The sequence below is a fragment of the Symphalangus syndactylus genome, chromosome 13 (assembly GCF_028878055.3).
Source record: "Symphalangus syndactylus isolate Jambi chromosome 13, NHGRI_mSymSyn1-v2.1_pri, whole genome shotgun sequence".
Classification (NCBI taxonomy): domain Eukaryota; kingdom Metazoa; phylum Chordata; class Mammalia; order Primates; family Hylobatidae; genus Symphalangus; species Symphalangus syndactylus.
Genome location: NC_072435.2, coordinates 80,990,648 through 81,014,653, shown reverse-complemented (window position 1 = coordinate 81,014,653; position 24,006 = coordinate 80,990,648).

The window sequence follows — 24,006 nt, the reverse complement described above, 5'->3', positions numbered from 1 at the left end:
TGAACTGGATTAGTGTCCATATAAAAGAGGCCTGAGGGAACTCATTCACCCCTTCTGCCACATGAGAGCATAGCAAGAAGGCTCCATCTATGAGAAAGGGCCCTTATCACACACCAAATCTGCTGGCACCTTGAGCTTGGACTTCCCAGCATCCAGAACTGCGAGCAATAAATTTTATTGTTTATAAACTACCTAGTCTAAAGTATTTTATTACAGCAGCTTGAATGGCTAAGTCAGTAACCCAGGATATACTCAGTTCTTTTGCTGGAATAATCAACTGATACTTCTTACCAGTTGGTAATCAATTGGTACTTCTTACCAATGATGTCAATAAGATATCACTTTGCCTCATGGGCACATACATCTTTTCACTATAGTTATTCTGCTTAAGCATCTTCATATTATGTTTTCACTGGTTTGACTATATATTTTACTTCATGGTAATGACACATGTAATAAACAATCATGTAATTTATTATGATAAATGTTACTTAACTAGATTATAACATTCTACTTTGAGATTTAAAAACATACTTACATTAAAGTATATTATTATGTTAGTTATCTAAAATGAGAAATTCTTGCCAGAACTCTAAGACACTTTGTTTAGATGAGTTTCTTTTCTTCAGAAACATGAATAGTTTACTGTTTCAATAGAATAAAGGGGTATTTTTATTAAGAAGCATAGACTCTTGTTTATTCTTTGAACCCTTTATCTTAAAGTATAGCACAAGCTAAGCCAACAAAGCAGTATTATATCTATTGTAACTTTCATTAAACTTTACTTAGAAAATCTTACATCATTAAAACCATAAATGTATTTCTTTTTTATTTTTAAATTCACTGTTTTTGTTGTAATAAAAATTTGGAGGGAAATAATTTTCTAAACTTAATGCATTTTAAAAAAATTATCAGTGATTATTTTGTTGCCTATCCATGGTTTTTAAGGTACAGCACTTTATTAGAGCTAAGAATAAGTAATCTTTATAAAAACATATTTTCACAATTTTAAAATTAACTTTTAAAGTACCAAATAAATGGTTTATGATTTTTATGAATATAGGCCTAATATATTGCTATGGTAGCAGTAAATTACTGTAATTTTATACTGATTGCCATAATAATATATTTGTTTTGTCAGACCAAATTTACTTGGTTATTACAACCTATGAAATCAAATAGTTCTATTTGTTGAATACTAAATATAAGGCTTTTAATAAACTTATTAGTTTCTATTTAAAAAAAAACCCATCATTTTACTATTGATATGCTTAAGTCATTTTAATTAGGGTCCCTATTTATTTCCTAAAGTATCGGTCAGTAAGTGAATTACTAATAACAACATTGGCTAGTCAGCTAATTTAGCTATTAAATTAAATTAGTGGGTCCTTCTGTTGTCATAGTTTTAGCACATGAAATTCTGTTCACCATATTCCCTTTGGACTTTTCCCTCTCTCCCTTAAAAAATTCACGCATATCATTCTTCTTAGAGAGCATTTTAACTAAGATACTAATGTCCTCTTCAATTCTTAGGTTTTACTTTCCAGTGACTGTGCCTAATTCTTCCATCTCTTTATTCTCTGAGGTAGAAATATCATCATCTCCTTATAACATTTTCTTCAATCAGACTCTGCTTATATTTCCTTCTTGGTTAGCTTAGTCATATCTTTTTAATTTCATGCCAGAAAAATTCCAATAATGCTATTTCGTACTATACAACTTGCATGAGACAGGACGTTCGTAGATCTGATTTTCATTCACAGCTTTCATTAAACTCTGATTTAAAGATTATATTATTATTCATGGATTTAGAATTGCCCTTAAATAGAAGAGCTGAAATAGATCATCTTTCTTTTTGTTTTTTTTTGTTTGTTTTGTTTTGTTTTTTTTTTGAGACAGAGTCTCGCTCTGTCGCCCGGGCTAGAGTGCAGTGGCGCAATCTCAGCTCACTGCAAGCTCCGCCTCCCGAGTTCACGCCATCCTCCTGCCTCAGCCTCCGAGTAGCTGGGACTACAGGCGCCCCCCACTGCGCCCGGCTAATTTTTTGTATTTTTTAGTAGAGACGGGGTTTCACCGTGGTCTCAATCTCCTGACCTCGTGATCCGCCCGCCTCGGCCTCCCAAAGTGCTGGGATTACAAGCGTGAGCCACCGTGCCCGGCCTCTTTTTGTTTTGAGATGGAGTCTCACTCTGTCGCCCAGGCTGGAGTGCAGTGGCGTGATCTCGGCTCACTGCAACCTCCGCCTCCTGGGTTCACGCCATTCTCCTGCCTCAGCCTCCCAAGCAGCTGGGACTGCAGGTGCCTGCCACCACGCCTGGATATTTTTTTTTTGTACTTTTTAATAGAGACAGGGTTTCACCGTGTTAGCCAGGATGGTCTCAATCTCCTGACCTCGTGATCCGCCCGCCTCAGCCTCCCAAAGTGCTGGGATTACAGGCGTGAGCCACCGCGCCTGGCTGAAATAGGTCATCTTTAAAATCCTTGTAACTTTCACTATGTTGAGTATACAAGTATTAATAGGCCTGGATATATTGAGCTTCCTAAAAGTGAATGTACTGGAACCAAAATAACTCATTGTTTAGATTATTTCAACTCTATGTTCCAGGAGCTCTTTGGGAAAATTCTCTAAACAGTGCTTGGGAATGGCTTCTCAGTGGGCAGCTGCCTCACACTCCCCCATCGCGCACACACACACACACACACACGTTGTGACTACAATTTCCTTCTGCTGAACATAGATATGGCTAATATTTTTGAACAATATTCTTTCGAAGGTGGGCCAATGTCACTTGATACTGTGTGAAGACTGCCTAAAGTTATCAAATCCATTTATTGAAGTTTCTTTGCTTAGAATATGCATGTTGGCAAATATATCTTGGGGAGAAATTTAGCCTTTCTATCTCCAACTAAGTAAAAGAACATGTGTCTAATTTCATCAGGAGCAATAATTCCTACTATAGTGAAGTTCATTATAAGCATCAGAGTACTCAGTCTCTTTGCTGAAATAGTCAACTGGCATTTCTTACCATACTTTTTCTTTATGAGTTATAGTACACCCTCTCTGAAGTATACCCCAAAGATGATAAACGCGAGCTTTGGGTTAAGAAAGGTTCAAACAGTTAGAATAAAGAGTTCCTGTTTTAACAGAAGGCAACTATCAGAACAGGTAAAATCTAAGTATGTTCTGCCATCGTATATAATGGGGGGAATAAAGACTGTATGAATGTTTCTATTGTTCTTTGACCCTCAATAAGCATGTCTTTAGAGCAGAACAAGATCGAAGAATACAATACAACTCAGAAGAGGATACATCTCTGCATATGGAATACCCTACAGCACCTTATGGAAACATGGAACAAACTGATTTTCCTCTATCTCACTGATAAAAAATTAAGAAAAACACACAATAATTATGCCTAAATGAGAGTTTAGTACCAGGAAATAATTTTCTGGTAATAATCAAGAGGTTAAGAAAATTTATGAAATGTTATTATGAATAATTAATGTAGGTCTCAATATTTTATAATAATAATAAAAAGGGGGAGTGGCCAAGATGGTCAACTAGAAGCAACTAGTTTGTGCGACTCTCATGGAGAGAAACAGAGGGGCAAGCAAATACAGCATTTTTAACTGAAACATTCGGGCACATACATTGGGAATAATCAAGGAAACAACCAGATCCACGAAGAATGGAAAAAAGCAAGGCAGGATGATAGCCCACTCAGGAGCAACATGGAGCCAGGGGAACTTTCCCCACCCAGGGAAGTCGTGATTGAATGTGAAACCCCAGGAACTCATGCTTCTCCGACAGATCTATGCAACCTTATGTCAGGAGATCTCTCTGTGAACCCACTCCACAGGACCTTCAGACTGAAGGTCCAAAACTACATGGAGTCTCAACAGAGCAGCTATTCAAGCACATGTGGAGACCCAAGAGCCTTAGAAACACAGCTTTCCAGGCCTGCTTGCAAAAGTAGCTGCAACTCCAGCAAAGTGGGAGTTTAGACCCCTGTACATACCCCTAGGAAAGCAGTTAAATCCAGGGGGCTGAGCAGTGACAGTCTGCAGGCTTCACTTCCATGGCACCTCACAGGATAAGACCCATTGGCTTGGAATTCCAGACAGCCACCAGTAGCAGCTTTATCTCTCCCTACAAAAACGTGGCCAGACTGCTTGTTTAAGCAGGTCCCCAACTCTTTGCTCCTCACTGGGTAGTACCTCCCAACTAGGGTCTCCAGCCACCCCCAATGGTGTTTTCTGGTGAACAGAGATTTGAAGCCACCCTGGGACAGAGCTTCCAGAGGAAGGGGCAGACCACATCTTTGCTGTTAGGGTGACCTACCTGTTCCAGCCTTTAGGCTTTGGAGATTTCAAGCTGATTGGGAGTAGAAATGGACCCCCAGCACACCATAGCTGCTCTATAAAAACATGGCCAGATGGCTTTTATAAGTGAGTCCCCAAACCCATTCCTCCTCACTGGGTGGGACCTCCCAATGGGGGTCTCTACTCACCTCCTACAGGTGCATTTGTGCAGGAAACAGTTCCGTAGCTCCCTGGAATGGAGCTCCCAGAGGGAGGGGCAGGCTGCCATCTTTGCTTTCACAGCCTTCACTGAGGTGAAAGTCTGAGGTGACTAGGGACTGGATGGGACACCCAGCATACCACAGCAGCCCTACAGAAAACTGTTCAGATTGTCACATGGGTGCCCATTTCCATATCTCCTCACCAGGCAAGGACTCCAGGCCTGGGCCTCCAGGGATGCTCCCTTTTAGAGCTATGGAGCCAGTAGCAGCTCTGCAACTCCCTGGACAGTGTCGCCAGGAGCACTCCAATTCCTCTGCAGTAGAATTGCCCTTGCTACCCTCAGACTAACGAAGGAGCAAAGACCCTAAGTGCTTTATTCACTCCTCCAACAAGCTGCAGTCTGACCCAAAAAGAGCAGGCCAGCCCATCTCCCATGGGTACCACCATCCCTCCACTCATCACTGGACAGGGAATCCCCAGCTTTGATGACAGCATAGACCCTCCATCCTTAGTTGATTGTACTGAGTGATTGCTGGCCTGCATCTTTCTTGGGGGAGCCCCCTGGAAAAAAACAAAAGACCCTTGACCACAACCACTACTAACGTCCCTTCCTCTGCTGCCTCCATGTTGGGCAAGGATCATCAACACTGAGATCACCCCAGAGCTGCAGTGGGCAGCCCAGGAGTGCTAAGCTGTGATGCACAGCCAACACTCAATGGGGAGAGGAATTCACACATTCAGATCATTGAGAGGGAATACAGTTTCAACTGTGAGGAAACACAGGAAATACAACTGAGGAAGAGTCTACCAACTGACCAGTATACCTAAGTGCCACCTAATGGATCACACCCCAAAGCTTCAACATCAAAAATGGCTTGCTAACGTATTCCCATCTAAAACCAAAAATGAGAAGTTAGCTTCAAATAGACCCTGCACAAAGCCTTGTCCCTGTGAAAACACTCAGAAAAGAAATCTACTGACTACAAGAGACTCAGTCTACACTGCAGTTAAAGGTATACCCACTTGCAGAGATGAAAAGGAACAAACACAAGAACTCTGGTAACTCAAATGGCCAGAGTGTCATATGTCTTCCAAATGACTATACCAGTTCTCCAACAAGAGTTCTTAACCAGGCTGAGCTGGGTGAAATGACATAAATAAAATTCAAAATGTGGATAGGAATGAAGATCATCGAGATTCAGGAAAACAGCAAAACCCAACCAAGGAAACTACTAACAACATTAAAACAATACATGAACTGAAGGATGAAATAGCCAGTATAAAAAAGAACCTATCGGATCTGACAGAGCTGAATAACACAATAGAAGAATTTCACAATAAAATCACAAGTATTAATAGCAGAATAAACCAATGAGGAAAGAAACTGAACTTGAAGACTGGCTTACTGAAATAAGACAGACACAAAATTTTTAAAAAGAATAAAAAGGAATCAACAAAACCTCTAAGAAGTATGGAATTATGTAAAGAGGCCAAATCTACAAATCATTGGCATTCCTGAAAGGGAGGGGCAGAAAACAAGCAACTTGGAAAACATATTTCAGGATACCATTCATGAAATATTCTCCAACATTGCTAGAGAAGCCAACAGTCCAATTCAGAAAATACGGAGAACTCCTGCAATATTCTACACAAGAATATCATCCCCAAGACACACAATTATCAGATTTTCCAAGGTTGAAATGACAAAAGAAAGAATGTTAAAAGCAGTTAGAAAGAAAAGGCAGGTCACCTACAAAGGGAACCCCATCAGGCTACCAGCAGACCTCTCAGCTGAAACCTTGCAAGCCAGAAGAGATTGAGGGCCTATATTCAATGTTCTTAAAAAAAAAAAAAAAATCTTAAACCAAAAATTTTATAGCCAGCTAAACTAAATTTCTTAGCTGAGGGAGAAATAAAATTCTTTTATGATAAGCAAATTTTGAGATTGTTTGTTACCACCAGATCTGCCTTGCAGGAGATCTTGAAAGGAGCACTAAATATGGACAGAAAAGAAAGACCACTACCAGCTAATACAAAAACACACTTAAATACACAGACCAGTGATGCTATAAAGCAACCATGCAAACAATCCAGCACAATAACAAGCTAACGACACAATGATAAGATCAAATCCACACATATCAGTACTAATCTCAAATTTAAACAGGATAAATGCCCCCACTTAAAAAGCAGGGTGGCAAGCTAGATAGAAAAGCATGACTCAATGGTATGCTGTCTACAAAAGACTCAGCTCACATGTAATGACACCCAGAGGATCAAACTAAAGGGATGGGGAAAAATCTACCAAGAAAATGGAAAACAGAAAAAAGCAGGGGTTGAAAGCCTAATTTCAGACAAAACAAACTTTAAGCCAACAAAGATATAAAAAAAAAAAAAAAGAGGGAGAAGGGCATTATATAATGGTAAAGTGTTCGATTCATCAAGAAGACCTAACTATCAAATATATATACACCTAACACAGGAGTACCCAGATTTATAGAGCAAGTTCTTAGAGACCCACAAAGAAACATGGACTCCCACACAATAATAGTGGGATTCTTCAACACTTCACTGACAGTATTAGACAGATCATCAAGGCAGAAAATTAACAAAGATATTTTGGACCTGAATTCAACGTTGGAACAAATGGATCTGATAGATCTCTACAGAATTCTCCACCCTAAAACAATAGAATATACATTCTTCTCGTGATAATATGGCACATACTCTAAAACTGACCATGTACTTGGACATAAAACAATCCTCAGCAAATGCAAAGGAACCGAAATCATACCAAACGCACCTGCAAGTGACAGTACAATAAAAATAGAAGTTGAGACTAAGAGAATTGCTCAACACCATGCAATTAAATGGAAATTAAACAACATGCTCCTGAATGAATTTTGGGTAAATAATGAAATTAAGGCAGAAATCAAGAAATTCTTTGAAACCAATGAGAACAAAGATACAACATATCAGTACCTGAAACACAGCTAAAGCAGTGTTAAGAGGGAAAATTATAGTATTAAATGCCTATCAAAAAGTTAGAAATATCTCAAATTAACAACCTAACATCGCAACTGAAAGAATTAGAGAAGCAAGAGCCAATCAACCCCAAAGCTAGCAGAAGACAAGAAATAACCCAAATTAGAGCTGAACTGAGGGAAATTGAGACACACACACACACATACACACACACACACGACAACATTCAAAAGATCAATGAATCCAGGAGTTGGTTTTTGAAAACATTAACAAATAGATAGGTGGCTAGCTAGACTAATAAAGAAGAAAAAAGAGGAGATCCAAATGACCACAATTAGAAATAATAAAGGGAATGTTACCAGTGACCCAAAGAAACAAAAATAACAATCAGAAACTACTGTGAACACCTCTATGCACACAAACTAGAAAACTAGAAGTAATGGATAAATTTCTGGACACATACACCTGAACCAGAATGAAATTGATTCCCTGAACAGATCAGTGATGAGTTCTGAAACTGAATCAGTAATAAATATCCTATGAACCAAAAAAAGCCCAGGACCTGATGGATTCACAGCCGAACTCCACCAGATATACAAAGAGGTGGTACCATTCCTACTAAAACTATCCAAAAAATTGAGAAGGGAGTCTTCCCCAGCTCATTCTATGAGGCCAGTATCATCTTGATACCAAAGGCTGACAGAGACACAACAAAAAAAAAAGAAAACTTCAAGCAAATATCCTTAATGAACATTGATGCAAAAATCTTCAACAAAATACTGGCAAACCAAATCCAGCAGCACATCAAAAAGCTAATCTGCCATGATCAAGTAGGCTTCATCCCTGGGAAGCCAGGTTGGCTCAACTTACACAAATCAATAAATGTGGCTCATTACATAAACAGAACTAAAGACAAAAACTGCATGATTATCTAAATAGATGCAGAAAAGGCTTTTGATAAAATTCAATATCGCTTCATGTTAAAAACTCTCAATAAACCAGGTACTAAAGGAACATACTGCTGAATAATAAGAGCAATCTATGACAAACCCACAGCCAACATCCTACTTACTGGGCAAAAGCTGGAAGCATTCCTCTTAAAAACCGACACAAGACAAGGATGCCCTCTCTCACCACTCCTATTCAACATAGTATTGGAAGTCCTAGCCAGAGAAATCAAGCAAGAGAAAGAAATAAAAGGCAACCAGATAGGAAAAGAGGAAGTCAAAAATTATCCCCGTTTGCAAATGACATAATTTTATATCTGGAAAACTCAGTAGTCTTGGCCCAAAAGCTCCTTCAGCTAAAAAATTTCAGCAAAGATACAGGATACAAAATTAATGTACAAAAATCACTAGCATTTCTGTACACCAACAATAGCCAATCCAAGAGCAAAATTAGGAAGGCAATCCCATTCCCAAATGCCAGAAAAAGAATAAAACACCTAGGAATGCAGCTAACGGGGGTGGAGGGCGGGGGCGGGTGAAAGATCTCTACAATGAGAATTACAAAACACTGCTGAAAGAAAGACACAAAGAAATGCAAAAACATCACATGTTTATGGATAGGAAGTATCAATATCATTAAAATGGCCTTACTGCCCAAAGCAATCTAGAGATGAAATGCTATTCCCATCAAACTACCAATGACATTCTTGACAGAACTAGAAAAACCTATTTTAAAATTCACATGGAACCAAAGAAAGAGCCCTAATGGGCAATAATAAGGCAATTCTAAGCAAAAGGAACAAAGCTGAAGTCATCACACTATCCAGCTTTATACTACAGGGTTACAGTAACCAAAAGAGCATGGTACTGGTACAAAAACAAATGTGTAGATCAATGGAAAGAAAAGAGAGCCAGGAAATAAACCCACACACCTAAGACCCAGCTGACAAAACAACCAATAGGAAAGAGGCTCCCTGTTTAATAAATTGTGCTGGGATAACTGGCTAGCCAAACTTAGAAGACTGAAGCTGGACCCCTTTCTTACACAACATAAAAAACAACTCAAGATGGATTAAAGACTTGAAAGTAAAACCTAAGACTATAAAAACCCTGGAAGACCACCTAGGGAATACCATCCTGACATAAGAATAGGCAAAGAAGACACCAAAAGCAATTGCAACAAAAGCAAAAATTGGCAAATGGGATCTAATGAAACTAAAGAGCTTCTGCACAGCCAAAGAAACTATTAAAAGAATAGTCAACCTACAGAATGGGAGAAAAAGGTGTAAACTATACATCTGACAAAGAGTATCTCACATCTATAAAGGAACTTATAAGAGAAAAACAACCTCGTTAAAAAGTGGGCAAAGGATATGAACAGACACTTTCAAAAGAAGACATACATGCAGCCAACAAATGTGAAAAAAAAAAAAGCTGAGTATCACTGATTATGAGAGAAATACAAATCAAAACCACAATGGGATACCATCTCACACCAGTAAGGACGATTATTATTAATATTAAAAAGTCACACACACACACACACACACACACACATACACACACTTAATCATATAGGAAAATACATTGGGGAACGTTCATATTATTATTTAGAATAAATCAGGCACACACAAAGTGAGCTGATGACCAGATCTAGGCCTAACATATTTGATAATTGATCGAAAACTAAGCAAATGATAAAATAGATAGAACTTACTAATTTTTACTATACCCTGCCTCTATACAAAATAAAATTAAATATTCAGAAATACACATATTTTTATCAGTTTAAATACAAATGTTTAAAAATTAATAAAAGCTACATTTTTTTTTCTGAATTTTTCCATATTGAATTTTCCATGGGTCAGATTAAATAAATCATTGCTATAGCTCCATTTACCCTTTATATAAAATTCCACAAATACATATTTAGTCTTTTCAACTGTGCTTTGTATGAAGACAGGCATATTTGCACAGAATTAATAATGCCACACTATATACAAAGAGGACTATAGTGACTAAAATCATACATCTTTATTCAGAATTTTTGACATTCTTCTTAATTATACTTATGTATGTTTCTAACTCAATTGAATTCTTTTCTTTTTTTTTAAATTTCATAAAGATGGTGTATCCCTGTTAGCTTTCACTTTGGGAATATCCCTGTTCTCTGTTTAGGAACACACAAATTGCATATTGTAACACGAGAAGAACCATCATTCAGCTGAATACATATTTTCATGGATTAATGGTATTTTTCAAACACAAATACGTTCTCTATTACAGAGAAGATAACAAATTTGAAGCAAACATCTCCTGTCATCCTAGTGGTAATTACCTATATCTAACCCAGTTCAGTTTGCTAATTGGCTGCCCTGGAATAAAAATCCCTGTAAACACCAGTGTAATCTCACATTATGTTTATATAGTCAGCCTGAATTGAAAAGCCATCAGCAGATCCAGTGTGTTGAAAATAAGAAGAAAAAGTAAATATAAGAATGATGAGCGCTACTTGGGGTAAATTAAAATTTCACTTGTCTGGGCCATTTTCATCATGTCTATAAGCCTCAGTAGTAGTAGGAAATACCTTTTAAATCTGTTAAGTTGATGCAAAAGTAATTGCTATTACTTTAATGGCAAAAGCTGCAATTACTTTTGCACCAGCCTATGGATGGTACATTAGCATATGCATTTAGGAATATGTAATGAGCTTTACCTAATTGAAATATATATATATAGTAAAGCTCAATTCTTAAAAATTATAATTTAGAAATTTAGTTGGAACAATTTTGGTTTCAATCTATGTGTTTGTTCAGCATATATATAGATTCAGGAAGAAATATTTTATTTGTAAAAATATGACATGTTGGCCGGGCGCGATGGCTCACACCTGTAATCCCAGCACTTTGGGAGGCCGAGGTGGGCGGATCACGAGGTCAGGAGATCGAGACCATCCTGGCTAACACAGTGAAACCCCATCTCTACTAAAAATACAAAAAATTAGCTGGGTGTGGTTGCAGGAGCCTGTAGTCCCAGCTACTGGGAAGGCTGAGGCAGGAGAATGGCCTGAACCCGGGAGGCGGAGCTTGCAGCGAGCCGAGATCTCACCACTGCACTCTAGCCTGGGCGACAGAACGAGACTCCGTCTCAAAAAAAAAAAAAAAAAATGACATGTCGCACGAGACATACCTTAAAAACAAGAAAAACATTCTATCTTTACTTATATTCCATTCAAAACATATTATCAGAACATTCTAAAGCTTCCATAATTTAGTTGGTATATTAAAATGATTTACCAAATTGTTAAATATAGATTTTTAAAAAATAATAAAATACAATTCAGTTATTTACTCAAAGATCCAGGATACAAATCTGACCAAATGATTATTGGCATCTAAATGTTGAATTCTATAGGAGAAACAGACATATAAACAAACAATGGCAAACAGTGTAATAAATGCTAAAAAGAATACAAAAAAAAAAGAAAAGATATGGTAAGAGAGCAAGTAAAGCTGCATTTAAATATGTTGGGGGAAATCAGAGTGGTAGCATTTGAGTCTGTGTCAGAAAAGTAAATTCTACTTTACTTTAAATAAACTGTATTAAATGTAATTGTTTAGATAGGCTTCTACCTTTTCAGAAATGCTTATTATAGTCTTTATTATGAATAGAAACTTTTAACATGACTACAAATAGCTGAACCATGCAACAGACTACCATCTAGTTCTTTCTAAATAATGCCTCTCTTGAAAAAATGCTTCTCTAGATTCAACATATTCATGAAGCAGCATGTGTTTATTTCAAAGTCTGTCATTCCTGAGAGATACAGGCCCAAGCCTGTTTTGTTTGTGATGGCTAATAATATCCCAGAATTGAAAAGAACTATTCTTTTTATATTAGTTATGCCCTGTCCCTGTTTGGTGAACTAAGTCCCAAGCTTTGAAAGTCTTACTTCATGAGCTAGCTTAACTTTTGGTCATCAAAGGCAATTTAGCTACAGAGAAACTTAGCTAGCTGTTGTCTTTAAACCTACGGTTGATGCCTGAGGAAAGAGGGAAAAGTAGACTGTTTCTAATTCGAATGGGATATGGGTGGTGGGCAAGAGTCCTAGTGCGAAAGAGCGAGACTTAGGCTCTTGTGAAAACTGTATTTACTTAACAGGAGACTTAGTAAGAGATTTATTTGAGAAGGTAGAAGTTTCAAATTGAAGGATGGGCCATATCACCCAGATGGTAGTAATCCTGGCTCCTGGTAGTACTTCTTCTTCACTGGGAGGAGTGGAAGAGAAATGATCTTCAAGGAAAGTCTAGTTGGGTAAGTTTCCTGGGAACAGTATCAGTGATGCCCCAAGTATCAAGGTACCCCAGGTACCTAGAGAGACATGGCCTGAATCAGTGAAACCGTCTCAATTGCATGGAAACCCAAAGAAGATGATGATCTGGTTCTTGGTGGCTGCCTAGGCAATCCTATTTGTTTAAAAGCTCTTTAAAGCTCACTGACATTGTAAAATACCAAAGGCAAAATTACTTAGTTCATTTTAAATTTGAAAGATGGGTCAGGGGACAATTTGAACACTTTCATCTTAGGGGAGAGTTGTAAATCAATCTAGTACTTAAAACATGAAAGGAAATTATTTCACTGCAGAAGTTCTCTTAATTTTGTAGTTCTGTGGATGAAAGGCCTTTGCATAGAAACTAAGTTCCCAGGAAACTTACCCAGCTAGTAGTTATGCTAGAACTACTAGCATAAAAATATTTATAAACATAATTCTTTCATAAGGCTTTTAAAATATATGAATAAAATTGGGTAGCTTTTTGACTACCTTGTAAGCAACAGGGTTGCAAAAGGGAGTAATTTAAAGGTTTTCATTATCTAATCCTCATGATCCTTAAAGGTAATAATGGAGTAAGTTTCAGTAAAAAATAATCTTAATAGGCCAGACTTGAAAATTGCAATAAACATGATGGGACTGCGTGGATGGCAAAGGATTCTTAGCAAGATATAACAGGGTAGAATTAGTGTTAGAGCAATTATTTTAGCTGTATGCTCATTTTCTTTGTGTAATTTATGGCCTTAATCACTTGTAAGCAAATTCAGTCATGAGGCAATGCCCTTGGTAGTGAGTTAGACTTAGTAATATTGGCAGTGCACGGTGGATGAAAACTTTTCACACATGGCTTCTTCCTTCACAAAGGAAGTTTCCTATAGCTTTTTACTTGGGTTTTTTTTTTTTTTTTTCCCAGCTCAACAAAAGGATGGAGATCTGGCTTTTGAAAATAAACCCTTGGAAGGAGCCATAGAGAGATGCCAACAAGCTTAGGCCTGTTTTCTCATCCACAAAGCAATAAATTTATTTGCTTTTCCTTCATGCCGAACAATACATGTGTGGAAATAGATCCCAGGTTCATGAGAAATAGAAATTGAATTGGATTATTAATCAGCATTCTGAGCTATGCCTGGGAATGTTCTGAATGTACTATATTGAGCACAAATACACACAAAAAATATACAAAAGAATTAGTTTGTAAATACAGGTGTGGGTGGCAGTTTCATGTCAGTGGGCCAAGATTGGTCTGATGAAATGTTTCACTAAAGTGATTATCACAAAACAGAATGATTTTTATAGTGATAAAAGTTTTAGACAAAACTATGTAAATAATATTAACTTGAGAACACTACGAATTTCTTCAGACTTAGATTCCAGCTGACACATGCTTCCAGTCTTCCACATTCTCACGTTATTTTATTTATGCCTCTTACCATACAGTATTAACTATTTAAATATCTTTTTCTGTCATTAGACTGTAAGATCCTCAGGGATAAGAACTAACTTTTATTGATTTTTGTATTTGCAACATCTGCCCAATGCCTAGTACATACAGTATTCAAAAAAAAAAAAAAATTGACCTCAATACAAATAGGACATAGTGAGTTCATTGTTTGCTAAATAAATGACTTAACAGAGTTTTGAGGGGCAGAAAGATATTTATTATCTTAGGCCATTTAAGTTAGGCAGCATATTATTTTCCAAAATATTTTCACATTCTCTCTGCTCAGAGACAATCTAGAAATTTTATATTAAAATCTTTAGTTAAGATACTTATGCCAAGAAAACTACCTGAGCAAAGAGGGTTGTAAGAAATGTAGACAAGGATTGGGGAAATATGGAAATAGCCTTCAGAGCATGGATTTAGCAGAAGCAGTTTCATCATACCATAAAAATTCTAACAAGTGCAGATTCACTTCTTAGATTATTATTGAACTCAAGTAAAGAGAATGCATGCATGCATGAACTAATTGAGCTACTTGCAACATTCTTCCTGGTGTCCTAATAGATAATATGGAAATGAGTAAAAGACAGGCTGGACATGGTGGCTTATGCTTGCAAACCCAGCATTTTGGGAGACTGAGGCAGGAAGATCACTTGAGTCCAGGAGTTTAAGATCAGCCTGGACAACATAGTGAGACCCTGTCTCTAAGAAAAAATAAAAATAAATAAATACATAAACTTGGAAAAGATAATACAGTTAAATGGTTTGTAAGTGGATTAACCACTACACATAATGGACATCAGCTTTAAAAGAGGTCATGTATTTTATGCCATGGACTCTATCTTTGTGTCTTCTTTCACATTTATAATTAATGTTGATGATTCCAACTTAACAAAATTTTAAAAAACACAAAATTAGGAAGGAACATCAGTACAATGGATTCATGATGGATTCATAATATTGACAGTCTGCTCAAATATAACACTATAAAGAGAAGGGCTTTATTTTAAAATACATATATAAAGATAAGTACTCGGCTCTATTTGGGAGTTAATGAGTTCAATTTAAGTCATAGCATAATGTTAAATGAACGAACACATTATTCTCTTGTATCATATTTTCAGTGGGGACATTTTAGTCTTCCATGTTTAAGATAGAGCATACTGTGTATGCTATTACTGTCTGGGTGCCACACCAGACAGAATATTGCAAATGACAGAGCTTGCTCAAAAGAGAAGATCTGGGGTTAAGAACAACAACAACAAAACACGTGCTCTGAGCGTGATCAGTAGCAAAAAAGAGAAAATCTAAAATCTATTTGAAAAGGCAAATGCTATCTTATAGGCCTAGAAACAATAAATTATTTCACTCCGATTCCAAAAGCCTTAGAAGCCATCACATGAGCTTCCCTCTCTGAGACACCAGGAGGCTCTATGCCCATGTTGACATTAGAGTTTCAAAGTTTATGGCCAGAGCATTGCAATGTGTTTTGCAACCCTGGTCCTTGCATCATGCTCATCACAGAGGATTTCACTGCGAATATCTCACTGTTGAGAAAAGAAAAATGACTCAGAGCAGTCTGACTCTGTAGGGTACCCAGGTCAGAAAAGACATGAGCATAATCTTGTCTCCTTTCCATTGCCTGGGAGCAATTGTTTAAAGTCATTTTGTTCCCGATTAGCGACCTTACCCATTATCTTCATGTTTTGGGGATTTGTGACATGAAAAACAATATATAGCCGATGAATAGCTTTTGATATTTTAATGTAAATTATTGGAGAACAACTTAGGAACTGACTTCTATTTTAATTTAAAAAACTATTTATTCCTATTGCTAATCAGAATGTACATTCAGGACAACTTGAATCTATGCTCCAGGGTTGCAATCCTCAAGCTTGGCCCAAATAAACTCTCTACCTATATTAGTTTTGCCTCAACTTCTTTCTTTCAGTTTGACACTGTTTTTATATTATCTACTGAACCTTACTCTCTCGTGGAACTGTGCTTCCTCTTACCCTACTTCCCACGCCTTTCAAATATACTTTTCGAATTACTAGTCTAACATTTAAAAATATTCATCATACAAAAAGCTGGCTCTTCTTAACAATGTCCCTAATACTTGTGGAGCAGCCCAATAGGATCATATTTTCAGTCATGCAGAAAAGCCAATGTACTGAGAACAGCAGGTATTGCAGCAAAGGAAGAGTTTAATTATCATAGGGACAGCCAAGCAGGGGAACAGGAGACATTTCTCAAATCTACCTTTCTGAGAATTCAGAGGCTAAGATTTTTCAAGGATAGTTTGGCAGGCAGGGGGCTAGCAATTTGGAACGCTGATTGGTTGGATTGAGGATGAAATCCTAGAGGGTCAAAAATGGACTTTGCATTGTGAGTCAGTTTCTGGATAGGGGCCTCAAGACCAGTTGAGTCAGTTTCGTAGTGTGAATCACAGGTCTGGGTGAGTCCAAGCAGAGTCAGGTGGTAACCAGAATGCAAAAGCCTAAAAAATATCTCAAAGGCTAATCTCAGGATTTACAATAGTGATATAATCTATAGGAGCAACTGAGGAAGTTACAAATCTTGTGGCCTCTGCTGCGTAACCCCTGAGCAGTAAGGAATCATAAAAAAGCAAGCCAGAAGACAATGTCTGCTTATCGTTCAGCTACACCTACATTTTAGCAGAATTCTGACCCCTCTTGTAATCCTAACCTCATGGACTTTCATTCATCTTACAAAGGCAAGTTTCAGTCCCTGAGCAAGGATGTGATTAGTTTGGGGAAAGGACTGTTATCATCTTTGTTTTAAGGTTAACAAATGCAGTTAGCTTGTGAGGTTAGAAGCAAGATGGAGTAAGTGATATCAGATTTCTCTCACTGTCGTAAGTTTTGCAAAGGCAGCTTCATTTGATTTCTACTTCCCTTACTAGAAGAAAACTCTTCTATTTAATCATCCCATTAAGAAGATATTTCTTCACACACAAGCCATAAGAACCAAAAGTGCAATTATTATTCTTGATTTCAAAATTCTCACTTTCTACTCTCTTGTAAAATTTTCTCTTCATTTGAAATTCACAGGCTCTGAGCATATTGCTCTTTATTTTTCCTCTTTACAGTTTAATCTAAAAACCTTTGTATCACTCTCTCATATCAATTAAAGGTCTTGGCATCTCTCATATCAATTAAAGGTCTTGGCATCGGAATCAGTGTTTTTCTCTATACTATCTACTATAATCAGTCATAGTAATTTCAAAGACCAGAGAAGGAAATAGCTATAGATCTCATTTCATACATTCATAATTGCTTTAAATTCAATCAACTTCTGTTTGATTATACTTCTTTCTTTATATTAAGGGATTCACTTTGGACCTTCTTATCACAAAAAATATATCTCAGCAGAAACCAGGAACCTCAAAATGTTTATCTCCTAACATTGTAGTTCCTCAGACCCTCACTTTCATGGCCTTCTCTTTGATTTTATAGAGATATCTGGAGTTATTTTTTTCCAGTATCTTAGTCTCATCTTCAGCTTTCCTCTCTGACCTAAATTGCTGCTTTGCTAATCACTGGGACTAACTTGAACAAGTGTTTTCACCCTCTTCACACACACATCTGCTACTACTGAAGAAAATCGTAGAATTGAATAGATTTGGGTCACTATACATTAATAGAATTTTATTTCAGCTGAACTCTGGAAACATTCAACAATTTTTGTTTTCCTTGGTCAGTTACCTTTTTCTTTCTGTTAAGAACCTTTCATGTACTCATCCTTCCATTTAGATTTTCTGAATAAGCTAAACCTCACACTCATAGCAAACTGACTTTTAATTTTTAAATAAAATTGAGGTCATCAGGCATGAACTATTCCAACTCCCTTTCCCTGTCATACAACATTATGTATAACTGCACGTGCTCTTTCTTTATTCTTGGATAAGAATAAGAGGTTGTATTCTTCCTTTAAATGTCAAGTAACTTTACTCATCATCTCCTGTGTTTTCTAGCATATTTGTCCATCAAGGTTATCTACTTTCTCTTATGTATTTAACTGCTGCAATCTCTATTAGGTCTTTGTCTTTATATGCATACTTAAGGCACACAAGCTTAAGCACTCTTTCCAATGACCCAACTGATACCAATTTATCTCTCCAGAGTTTTTCGTTGACCTCTTAATTCATTCTTTTTAGTCACTTTTTTGGCTCTGCCATCAGGTTTCTGACCCTGGATGCTCAGTCTTTTCTTTCGATGCACATACTCTCTTTTGCAATATCAACACTCTTGATTTTAACCACGCCCTATAGGCTCAATAGCCTCAAATGTGCATCTCCAGATTAGATACTGAACTTACCTTCAGAATAGTTAAAAACCTACTTATTACTATTGTGACAAATTTCACATAATCTACCTACTACTCATATACAAAAACCTCACTTAATGAACCCTCTGTCTACAGAGATACTGAGTCCTGACATCTTTGAGTCAGCTTAGGCCCTGCTGTCTACCTCATCCCTAATTCATCAAATCCTACAAATTATGCTTTTCAACTATCTTTCTTTTCCCACAACAACTTCCTTAGTTCCATACCTTACTCAGACTATTGAAATAGTCACTTAATTCGGCTCCTTGACTTTAGGCTTACCTGCCTTTCATCTAGCTTTCATATCATTGGTAAATAACAGAATGTGAAAGCACGTTTTACTCATATAAACAGTGTGATTGTACTACATTTTGAAAGTAGATTCAAGGAACTACTAACTGTTAAAATGAACTAAATGTGGCCTGAGAAGGACTCTGTACTTCTATATTTGAGTCCTTGTGGAGAAACTGCAACCTGGCTTAATAGGTAGACAAGATTGAAAACTTGACTTGGGAGTATGCGTCTGTAATAATAGCTGAGTCTCGGCCAATCTCAGCCATCATGCTTCAACCATTCATACACTGCTGAGTGTTCAAACTGTGTTCAAATGAGGCTAATGCCAACTTACTCTACACCTCACTTTCAATTTCTGTACATCATTTCCTTTTTTTTTTTTTTTTGCATGTAAATCTTTTTCCACCACGTGGCTGCATTGGAGTCTCTGTGAATCTGCTGTGATTCTGGGGGCTGCCCGATTTGTGGATCTTTGATCGTTTTATCAAACTCTTTTAAATTTAATTCGGCTGAAGTTTTTCTTTTATCATAACTATGTTTCCATATGTGGTAAATAGTACGGCAGGTCACTCTGCAGGTCACTATGTAGAACAAAGGATTAGTCTATAAAATAGTAAGTTTATCAAGCCCATAGCTACACTCTTACAAACTGATCCCTTAGAAATCTAGCTCTGTGCAAATATTCTCACTGACTTGAAATGGAAAGGAGTGCTTCCTAAACTGTGTTTGTGTGTTTTTTTTTTTTAATGTTATTATTTTCTTTATTTGGCTAACATGTCCTTCTCAGGGAATATGACCCCCACCCCCGCCATCACCCTAAAAAGTGAAACCAGTCCTGACTTTTGTCAGGGAATAAGGGATCCATCAGCATATACTGTCAGAGAAAATATATTTGAACTCCCCTCCCACTGTCACTCTTGGCTACACTTAACAGCAAAATGTTTACCTGGCTCACAATAAACAGAACTAAAAAGACTTCTGGATGTGGAAGTTAAAAAGGAAATCTAATGAGTTTCTGATCTTGGAAACTGGAAATAGCTTTGCATTTAATTAAAAAGTTGAGCCTGTAATTTAAACCAGATCATAAATCCTTAGTGGCTAGAGAAGCAGAGCAAGGAAGAAATAGCTTTGATTTGACAGAATTGAGCTCAGAAGAGCCACAGAATTAGAAACTCCTAAGAGTTACCTCTGAATTTGAATGACTCTGGTATCTGGCTATGATATGAACCACCATCTTGCACATCAAAAGTTTATACTCATCAAAAATTAATCGCACTATTGAATAACTTTTTAAAAAAAATAAACTGTGATAGGCTCTAGTTAATCCTGGAGAAGATTAAATGTCAAAATTACAATCCCAGATCAGATGCCCTTTTATGAAAATTAAAAAAAAATGTCCAAGATTTGGAAATTGACAAAAAAAGAGTACCGGATGCCCTTTTATTGCACCCTCAGAGTTTTATCTAATTCAAAAGGATATATAGATGTAACTGGCTTTCTGTTGATTCAACCATTTTTACATCTTTGTAAAAGAAAAAAATTAAAAAAAAAAAACTGAGTAGCACAAAGAAAAGATAAAAGTAGTTTCTGTTCTATAGAAAAAAGAAACCCAAATATTACTTATCATGGCTGTATGAAACATTAAGCAGTTTTGGATCTATTGGCAAATTAATTTCAGTATTTTTGAAGGGCTGGTTGCCATATTATCTCTTGAATGGGTTATAACATCGTATGGGTACTCATACTAATTGAGTTAAACCTTTAGCCCATACTTGTTTTATATAATATTTATGATTTTACCCTTTTGAAAACTATAATTTAGTAGCTTTACAGTCAGAAGTAAGCCCTAGGAAAACAAATCAATAAAATCAATGAACCCTGTAGTAAGAAGGTAAATGTGTTTTGTCACATAGACAATGAATGGCTATGTGACTTATTTCACATGGATATGTACATATCAAGAAGAAAAATGTTGCCAAATAAAATGATTTTGCATGTCTACTATCTAGATAATAGAACACTTCTATGTTTCTAAACATAGGGGACTTTAATTACAGTTTGCCTAAAGGCAGCAGGTGTTGGATATTACTTTTCATTTGGTTTCTATGTGAATATTTCTTGAAAGCCATGAGACTTGCCATTTTTGATCACACAGGTGGTATTTAGTAGAGGAATTTTTGTAATGAAGATTAATATTGATTGGAGTATACGTTTCTAAATTTAAATTGCTTGTACATGTTAATGAACGTTACAATGTATAACGCAAAATAATTACAAAAATAAATATATCTTCCCCATCCTTAAAATAACTATCCTGTCATTAGATTTAATCAAATGTAATTTGATTCAACAAACATGCACTACTCCGATGAATAAGGCAATTTGTTAGGTTCTGTCAAAGCTGAAAAAGAATTTATAAGGCATTTGAATTCTGAAAAAGAATGTATAGGGTAGATGTTTTACCAAGAGAAGCTTCAAATCAAGTTGAAAATAATGAAATACATATCTACGAGTAGACTGTAAGTTAGAATATAATAATCTTAATATATCTGCTTCTCATTTATGGATGATTGATATGCTTTTTGAAATGGTGTGATAGAATTTATTCCTTTCTTTAAAATGTGCATTCAAATTAAAATGAAAATAAAAGGCCCCACCAGCACCTTGAGTATTAAAGTCAGTACATTTTAGGAATCCAGTATAGGTACTAGATTCCTACATGAATCCACAAGTGAATAAAGGAAGTGCAATAACTACTCATAGCAAGATGACAGGTCATTTTCCGACTGGCATCAATCTTCCCAGATGGCACAGAATTCATCTTATTAAGATGCTTGGTAGTGTGGTTTGTGAACTTACTGTTACCCCAAGTGATTATTTTCTATTTTTATCTAAAGTGAAATTAAAACTAATAATAATTTTGTTAATTTCAAACAAAAACCTCTGATGTTACATGTTAGAAGGCCATCACTACAAAGATAAAATGGTGTTCACTGGACATAAAGCAAATAAGAATGTATTGCTGCTACCAACTTCTTGCTTCACCATAGTGAAAACAATCAGAGCAGTACATGACAATGCTGATATAATCTGAGAAATAAGCAAATCCAAAAAAATCCTTGAGAATGACAGAGGCTTGGATACAAAAACTTTTATAATGGAAAAGCAGGATAATAAATCCTGGTTATAAATTAATGTTATCTGAGGTTTCACTTTTCTCCATAAAACTATATGTGTTACTCAGATTAATGTGATATGGGAGAAAAAAGTACAAATATATTTTTTTCTCTTATTTTTCTACCCTGTTTATTTCTTTTGAGAAAAAATTAACTTGATTTAAAGTTTTATGAATCATTTCACAATTTTCAGAAAGGTTTTTCATGTAAACATTGAGGTGATCATAATAGATATACAAATAAATATTATGGGAAAAAAAGAGCCACTCCACCTGAAATGGCTTCAAAAGCCTTGCCTAAAATCCGAGGGGCAGACATACAGACCAATGATACAGAATAGAGAGTTCAGAAACAAACCCATGCATTCAGAGTCAACAGATCTTTGACAAAGGTGGCAAGAATATACAATGGAAAAATGATAGTGTCTTTAACAAACAGTGTTAGGAAAACTAGATATCCACATACAAAGAATGAAATGTGGACTCCCATCTTATACCATACACAATAGTCAAAATGGATTAAAGACTTGACATTTAAGACATGAAACTCCAAGATACCTAGAACAAAATACAGGGAAAAGGCTTCTAGATATTGGTCTCAGCAGTTACTTTTTTTTGCATTTAACACCAAAATTATAGGTAACAAAAGAAAAATTAAAAAGTGGGACATTTCAAACTAAAAGGCTTTTGAACAGCAAAAGATACAATCAACAAAGTCAAGAGACAACTTACAGAATGGGAGAAAATATTTGCAAATTATTTATCTGATAAGGGGTTAATATTGAAAAAAACAAAAAAATTCTACAACTAAATATCAATAAAACAAAATAAAACTGATTAAACAAAGGGCAAAGAACACTAATAGACATTTCTCAAAAAGACATACAAAGGTTCACAAGGTATACAAAATGATGCTTGGCATCATTATTCATCAGTAAAATGCAAATTAAAACCACAGTGAGATATCATCTCACACCTGCTAGGATGGCTATCATTTAAAAAATAAACAAAGATAGCAAGTGTTGGCAAGAGTGTGGAGAAGTTGGTACTCTTGACACTGTTGGTGAGAATGTATAATAAAATGGTACAACCACTTTGGAAAATAGTGTGGAGGTTTCTCAAAAAATGTGGATCCAGCAGTTCCACATCCAAAAGAACTGAAACGAGAATTTCAAAGATATATCTCCACTCCCACATTTATTGCAGTATAATTGCAATAGCCAGTACATGGCTAAATGTCTAAATGTCTATCAACAGATAAATTGATCAAGAAAACTTGGTATATATAAGCTATGGGATATTATTGAAACTTAAGAAGGAAGTCTTATGATTTGCATCTACATTGATGAACCTGTAAATCATTATATTAAGTACAACCATCACAGAAAGACAAATACTGCGTGATTCCACTTATTTGAGGTCTCTACATTAGTAAAACTCATAGAAGCAGACAGTAGAATGGTGGTTTGTGGGGCTGGCGGGACAAGGAAATGGGGATAAAGTTTCAGTTACGCAAGATGAATAAGTCCCAGAGACCTGCTGTTTAACATAGTGTCTAAGTTAAAAATGTGGTATTGTGTAATTAAAATGTGTTAAAAGGGCAGATTTTATGTTCGGTGTTCTTGCTACAAAGAAGAAGCAAACAAACACACCCAAGGGAACTTTTGGAGGTAGTGGATATGTTTAATACCTTAATTGTGGCATGCATATGTTCAAACTCATCAAAGTTTATGCATTAAACATTTGCAGTGCTTTTTGTGTATCAATTATATTTCAATAAAGCTGTTTAAACAAAAGAACAGAGATAAGTGTGAAAAGAATTCTAGGAGGAACATAGATCTCATACAATATGGGTTGTGTTAGGAACAGCCAAGTGTAGAGTTTTTGATATTGCTATTGTTCTTTCCAGTGAAGGATATATTGAGGGAAGCAGAGCTAAATAGAGCTTGGGTCGGCTTGA